The 7,500-nt window shown below is 53.5% G+C and overlaps 3 non-coding genes across 3 annotated transcripts in view; all 3 read right to left on the reverse strand.

Moving 5' to 3' along the window:
- LOC124593068 overlaps positions 1-227 on the reverse strand; it is a 4,222-nt gene extending 3,995 nt beyond the window's left edge. The window contains exon 1 of the ribosomal RNA XR_006977816.1: positions 1-227. This exon is cut by the window's left edge and continues 3,995 nt beyond it. This is a non-coding gene — a ribosomal RNA (large subunit ribosomal RNA).
- Positions 228-415: 188 nt separating this feature from the next.
- Positions 416-570, reverse strand: LOC124593127. The gene has a single exon (XR_006977849.1). It is a non-coding gene; the product is annotated as a 5.8S ribosomal RNA (ribosomal RNA).
- A 351-nt stretch (positions 571-921) lies between these two features.
- On the reverse strand, positions 922-2,831 carry LOC124593024. The gene has a single exon (XR_006977776.1). It is a non-coding gene; the product is annotated as a small subunit ribosomal RNA (ribosomal RNA).
- Positions 2,832-7,500: the final 4,669 nt, after the last annotated feature.

The raw sequence follows: 7,500 nt of genomic DNA on the forward strand, positions 1-7,500 counted from the left end.
CTCTACGGGCCGTGGCCTCATTCAAGTTGGACTTGGGCTCGGCGCGAGGCGTCGGGGTAGTGGACCCTCCCAAACACCACATGCCACGACAGGCGGCAGCCTGCGGGGTTCGGTGCTGGACTCTTCCCTGTTCGCTCGCCGCTACTGGGGGAATCCTTGTTAGTTTCTTTTCCTCCGCTTAGTAATATGCTTAAATTCAGCGGGTAGTCTCGCCTGCTCTGAGGTCGTTGTACGAGGTGTCGCACGCCACACCGCCAGCCGGCTGTGCACGCTACCGAGTAAGTACCGGTATGCGAACCGCCAGGCGACGGGCGCGCATCGCACGTTTCAGGAGGCGCGGCCGGCCCCACAGGCGGCCGCGACGCTCCCAGGTCTGCGAAGCGGGGCAAACGCCGCGCGCTTCAGTATACGTAGCCGACCCTCAGCCAGACGTGGCCCGGGAACGGAATCCATGGACCGCAATGTGCGTTCGAAACGTCGATGTTCATGTGTCCTGCAGTTCACATGTCGACGCGCAATTTGCTGCGTTCTTCATCGACCCACGAGCCGAGTGATCCACCGTCCTGGGTGATCTTTTCTTAGTTTCCACTGTCTCTTTCAAGACAGTTGCATAGGCGGGACGTAGGCGTGTGGCGGCCCCTGTTCAAGCGTTCTGTGTCCAACGGCCTCACGGCCGATGGGCGTCGTACGGCTCCACACCGGAGCGGACAGGCAGTCGGGCGAAAGTCATTCAAAACCGGCGCCAGGCGCCAGGTGCCGCAGGCCAGCCGCTCCAGCGCTTCAGCGCTCGTACCACACAACATTGGCGTTAGTTTTGAGAAGCACGCGTGGTTCCGCACGCGGCGCACGGCTACTGCGAGCCGTACAGGTAGCGTGTTGCGCGACACGACACGCACATCGAACGACATGCAGTCTAGTCGGTAATGATCCTTCCGCAGGTTCACCTACGGAAACCTTGTTACGACTTTTACTTCCTCTAAATGATCAAGTTTGGTCATCTTTCCGGTAGCATCGGCAACGACAGAGTCAATGCCGCGTACCAGTCCGAAGACCTCACTAAATCATTCAATCGGTAGTAGCGACGGGCGGTGTGTACAAAGGGCAGGGACGTAATCAACGCGAGCTTATGACTCGCGCTTACTGGGAATTCCTCGTTCATGGGGAACAATTGCAAGCCCCAATCCCTAGCACGAAGGAGGTTCAGCGGGTTACCCCGACCTTTCGGCCTAGGAAGACACGCTGATTCCTTCAGTGTAGCGCGCGTGCGGCCCAGAACATCTAAGGGCATCACAGACCTGTTATTGCTCAATCTCGTGCGGCTAGAAGCCGCCTGTCCCTCTAAGAAGAAAAGTAATCGCTGACAGCACGAAGGATGTCACGCGACTAGTTAGCAGGCTAGAGTCTCGTTCGTTATCGGAATTAACCAGACAAATCGCTCCACCAACTAAGAACGGCCATGCACCACCACCCACCGAATCAAGAAAGAGCTATCAATCTGTCAATCCTTCCGGTGTCCGGGCCTGGTGAGGTTTCCCGTGTTGAGTCAAATTAAGCCGCAGGCTCCACTCCTGGTGGTGCCCTTCCGTCAATTCCTTTAAGTTTCAGCTTTGCAACCATACTTCCCCCGGAACCCAAAAGCTTTGGTTTCCCGGAGGCTGCCCGCCGAGTCATCGGAGGAACTGCGGCGGATCGCTGGCTGGCATCGTTTATGGTTAGAACTAGGGCGGTATCTGATCGCCTTCGAACCTCTAACTTTCGTTCTTGATTAATGAAAACATACTTGGCAAATGCTTTCGCTTCTGTTCGTCTTGCGACGATCCAAGAATTTCACCTCTAACGTCGCAATACGAATGCCCCCGCCTGTCCCTATTAATCATTACCTCGGGTTCCGAAAACCAACAAAATAGAACCGAGGTCCTATTCCATTATTCCATGCACACAGTATTCAGGCGGGCTTGCCTGCTTTAAGCACTCTAATTTGTTCAAAGTAAACGTGCCGGCCCACCGAGACACTCACTCAAGAGCACCCTGGTAGGATTGCAACGGGGTCCGCCTCGGGACGCACGAGCACGCACGAGGCGCGTCGCACGCCTTCGGCTCGCCCCACCGGCAGGACGTCCCACGATACATGCCAGTTAAACACCGACGGGCGGTGAACCAACAGCGTGGGACACAAATCCAACTACGAGCTTTTTAACCGCAACAACTTTAATATACGCTATTGGAGCTGGAATTACCGCGGCTGCTGGCACCAGACTTGCCCTCCAATAGATACTCGTTAAAGGATTTAAAGTGTACTCATTCCGATTACGGGGCCTCGGATGAGTCCCGTATCGTTATTTTTCGTCACTACCTCCCCGTGCCGGGAGTGGGTAATTTGCGCGCCTGCTGCCTTCCTTGGATGTGGTAGCCGTTTCTCAGGCTCCCTCTCCGGAATCGAACCCTGATTCCCCGTTACCCGTTACAACCATGGTAGGCGCAGAACCTACCATCGACAGTTGATAAGGCAGACATTTGAAAGATGCGTCGCCGGTACGAGGACCGTGCGATCAGCCCAAAGTTATTCAGAGTCACCAAGGCAAACGGACCGGACGAGCCGACCGATTGGTTTTGATCTAATAAAAGCGTCCCTTCCATCTCTGGTCGGGACTCTGTTTGCATGTATTAGCTCTAGAATTACCACAGTTATCCAAGTAACGTGGGTACGATCTAAGGAACCATAACTGATTTAATGAGCCATTCGCGGTTTCACCTTAATGCGGCTTGTACTAAGACATGCATGGCTTAATCTTTGAGACAAGCATATGACTACTGGCAGGATCAACCAGGGAGCTGCGTCAACTAGAGCTGAGCAGCCGGCCGCCCGGGAGTGTGTCCCGGGGGCCCGCGCGAACACGCAAGCGTCCGCTCAATTATTCTGCAAACAGGAGGAGGCTGAGCTCCCCTGCACAATACACCTCGAAACCCTCTCAGGTCCCGGCGGCGCGCAGCGCCGTCCTAAGTACTTGGTCGGGTTCGAGAGAGGCGCAATCGCCCGGAGTTTGGCGAGTAGACGCTTTAGGTGCGACCACCCGTGCTCCCAACTGAGCTTGCCGCTGCCGACAGAGGCCCGGGAGCGTGCTGTCGTGGCATTGCCGGCGGGAGACAACACGCGCCACCTACGGTGACCGGCAGCTCCAACGCCAGCGCCACAGAAGGACAAAAGCCCCACTTGGGTGCCGAAGCGAACTCTCCCAGCACAGCGCACGCGCCAACACGTCCGCACAGCTGCGATACAAACCACCTGCGAGAACCGCAGAGGCGACCGAGCAGCAGACGGCGTCGCGGCGCCGAGCGCCGGGCGGCGGCGCATCCTCAGCGCACACAGTCCTCAATCGGACCAGCACACTGCAGATGTCCACCGCGCTTCGCACCGGGCCCGCGAGGACCTACTTTGGCCGCACGGCGCCGCGTGCAGGGTGCGCCGGCGCGCAGCTGCGCCGCCTGCCGCCTCCGTCGGCCGGCGCGCCTGCCACTGGCCGCCCCCACCAGCCGGCTGTAGCGCGTGCGCCCACGCACCGCGCGGCCAGCACGCCGGGAGGCCCCCCCTCACCGGCCGGGGACGGTCCCACCCAGCCACCGCCGCGTATCGCTTCACACCCAGATGCCATTCACGTTCGTGGGCATGGTGGGTATCGCTGGAACAACCGGTTGGTAGCTCAACCGATCGTCGCCATCACTGATTCACCTCTAGCGAGAACAACCGCACCACAACGGTTTACCAGTTGTTCATTTGCATAACGTCACCAGCAAACGTAGGCGTCCATCGCCATTTGCAAATTCAACGATTGTTGCATGCCTGTGTCAGGTGTCACGACACACTATGTCTGCCCACATACACGCAACAACATGTGCACGCTTCGCGAACACGTGGAAGGTGGCCCCCGTACGTATGCGATGTCCATTGCGCGAACGACTGTCAACCGGCCTCTGTCGCATGTCGCAGATGTGGAACGCAGTGCACCATGCTATCACGGTGTGTGAGAAGAGACGACTACGTCTGACAACACGCGCCACTACATCAACAGACGGCTCATGCTGATCGCCATCCAGGGCATACCACACTGCAATCCAGCTCTTATAGGGAGACGACACGTAGCTGAGTGCACAACATTTGGACCGCATGGTTCGCCGTTGTTGGCGCAGTCGTTGTACGGTCACATGTACCACGATGTATCATTCAGTACATGAGGACCAATGTGCAGTACAGTGTGTGATTTGGACGTACAACATCAGCGGACAGTTGACACAGGCCGTACCACAGCGTAGGCTAAGTGCTTCGCACATGCGAATGCCAATGAACAACTGCAAATGCCAATGAACAACTGCAAAGGGCATTGAGCATGTACGTCCTGCTGCCATCCACATTACAGTGTATAGCTGCAAGGTGTTTAACATGAAGCGATACACTGGGGACCGGGCAGTGCGAGTAGCAAACTATATTGCGGGGGTTGCAGTTAGGCAACACTACACTAATTTAACGCGTCGTATGACAATTACAGAGCAGGTTAAGGCCCAACGTGTGTTGGGTTAAGGCCCAACGTGTGTTGGGTTAAGGCCCAACGTGTGTTGGGTTAAGGCCCAACGTGTGTTGGGTTAAGGCCCAACGTGTGTTGGGTTAAGGCCCAACGTGTGTTGGGTTAAGGCCCAACGTGTGTTGGGTTAAGGCCCAACGTGTGTTGGGTTAAGGCCCAACGTGTGTTGGGTTAAGGCCCAACGTGTGTTGGGTTAAGGCCCAACGTGTGTTGGGTTAAGGCCCAACGTGTGTTGGGTTACGTTAAGGGGCAATGTGGGTTACGTTAAGGGGCAATGTGGGTTACGTTAAGGGGCAATGTGGGTTACGTTACGGCGCAATATAGGTTACGTTACGGCGCAATATAGGTTACGTTAAGGCGCAATATCGGTTACGTTAAGGCGCAATACAGGTTACGTTAAGGCGCAATACAGGTTACGTTAAGGCGCAATACAGGTTACGTTAAGGCGCAATACAGGTTACGTTAAGGCGCAATGCAGGTTACGTTAAGGCGCAATGCAGGTTACGTTAAGGCGCAATACAGGTTACGTTAAGGCGCAATACAGGTTACGTTAAGGCGCAATACAGGTTACGTTAAGGCGCAATACAGGTTACGTTAAGGCGCAATACAGGTTACGTTAAGGCGCAATACAGGTTACGTTAAGGCGCAATACAGGTTACGTTAAGGCGCAATACAGGTTACGTTAAGGCGCAATACAGGTTACGTTAAGGCGCAATACAGGTTACGTTAAGGCGCAATACAGGTTACGTTAAGGCGCAATACAGGTTACGTTAAGGCGCAATACAGGTTACGTTAAGGCGCAATACAGGTTACGTTAAGGCGCAATACAGGTTACGTTAAGGCGCAATACAGGTTACGTTAAGGCGCAATACAGGTTACGTTAAGGCGCAATACAGGTTAGGTTAAGGCGCAATACAGGTTAGGTTAAGGCGCAATACAGGTTAGGTTAAGGTACGACATAGGTTAGGTTAAGGTACGACATAGGTTAGGTTAAGGTACGACATAGGTTAGGTTAAGGTACGACATAGGTTAGGTTAAGGTACGACATAGGTTAGGTTAAGGTACGACATAGGTTAGGTTAAGGTACGACATAGGTTAGGTTAAGGTACGACATAGGTTAGGTTAAGGTACGACATAGGTTAGGTTAAGGTACGACATAGGTTAGGTTAAGGTACGACATAGGTTAGGTTAAGGTACGACATAGGTTAGGTTAAGGTACGACATAGGTTAGGTTAAGGTACGACATAGGTTAGGTTAAGGTACGACATAGGTTAGGTTAAGGTACGACATAGGTTAGGTTAAGGTACGACATAGGTTAGGTTAAGGTACGACATAGGTTAGGTTAAGGTACGACATAGGTTAGGTTAAGGTACGACATAGGTTAGGTTAAGGTACGACATAGGTTAGGTTAAGGTACGACATAGGTTAGGTTAAGGTACGACATAGGTTAGGTTAAGGTACGACATAGGTTAGGTTAAGGTACGACATAGGTTAGGTTAAGGTACGACATAGGTTAGGTTAAGGTACGACATAGGTTAGGTTAAGGTACGACATAGGTTAGGTTACGGTACGACATAGGTTAGGTTACGGTACGACATAGGTTAGGTTACGGTACGACATAGGTTAGGTTACGGTACGACATAGGTTAGGTTACGGTACGACATAGGTTAGGTTACGGTACGACATAGGTTAGGTTACGGTACGACATAGGTTAGGTTACGGTACGACATAGGTTAGGTTACGGTACGATATAGGTTAGGTTACGGTACGATATAGGTTAGGTTAAGGTACACATTGTTGTAAGGAAAGGTTTAATGGGGGGCGGGGCGGGGCGGCCGGTTTGTTGATTGTGATTATAGTAAGTGGATGCCTGCGGCATCATCTGATTTGCCACGTCAGGATGCACCTTTGGCTCATGACAGGCGGCGCTCTCATTCCATGCTTGTGGCAGACCTGTGTCTTTCATTCCTGCCATTGTTTGTGTGCTGTGAGAGGAGGCAGTATTGTGATGTTGGGTGCACCCCTGTGTAGGACATGTGTGGGTGTTGGTGGCTTGGCTGAGCAATGGTGGTTGTCGGGTGGGTGGGATATTCTGTTTTCTGAGTGGACCTCCCAGTCTGGTTATGACAGTGTGGATTGTCTAATGTGGCGGAGAGGATGCACTGGGTGTTGTTCCATGCTGGTGCTTACATATTGTCTGTGTGCGTGTTACAGGCAGAGAGTAGTGCGTGATAAGGGTGTGTGGCTGACGTGTGGTTGTGATTGTGAGCAGAGTCTTTCAGCATGTATACGGACAGTTGTATACATTATCTGTATTCTGATGGCTCTATCTATTACTAATCAGCGCCGTGTATACGTTTAATCCGGTTCCAGTCGAAACTGTTGTATCTCTGTACATTAGTGACACGGCGAGCCCGCTATGTAGTTACTCGTCTCGGCAGCTTCCACCGGTGTATGGCAAATGATTATAAGGAATCAGTCTAGTCGTCAATACCGATGGTGTGACGTCACATGTCTGGGGTGGGGGACGCTGCGCCCTTCCGGTGGGTCATGGCCTAGAAAGACTCTTCCCACGCAGGGGGGCGTGGACTGTCATTGACTCTTCCAGGTAATATACTTGCCGTACGTTCTTGCGACTGCGAGTGCAACGCTCACCGGTACCGACATGGATGGAGCGCCTCCTAGCTGACCGCTCAGCATCGGCATTCGTACAGAGAGCAACGCGGTCGCGTCTCTAGCTCGTAACTGGTACAGCCCGCAGCTCATGTATAGGGACAGCGGGAATGTCGCATATTGGAGATAACTCTTCATGAAACGCATGTTATAGGGGTGGATTGCACATTGCGACTGCGGGAAAAGTCCGCCGTTCATCCGCTGGAGTTTCGAGTTGGGCGGTTGGAGTGGGGCGCAGGTGGAGTGATTGCCG

The sequence above is a fragment of the Schistocerca americana genome, unplaced genomic scaffold (assembly GCF_021461395.2).
Source record: "Schistocerca americana isolate TAMUIC-IGC-003095 unplaced genomic scaffold, iqSchAmer2.1 HiC_scaffold_97, whole genome shotgun sequence".
Classification (NCBI taxonomy): domain Eukaryota; kingdom Metazoa; phylum Arthropoda; class Insecta; order Orthoptera; family Acrididae; genus Schistocerca; species Schistocerca americana.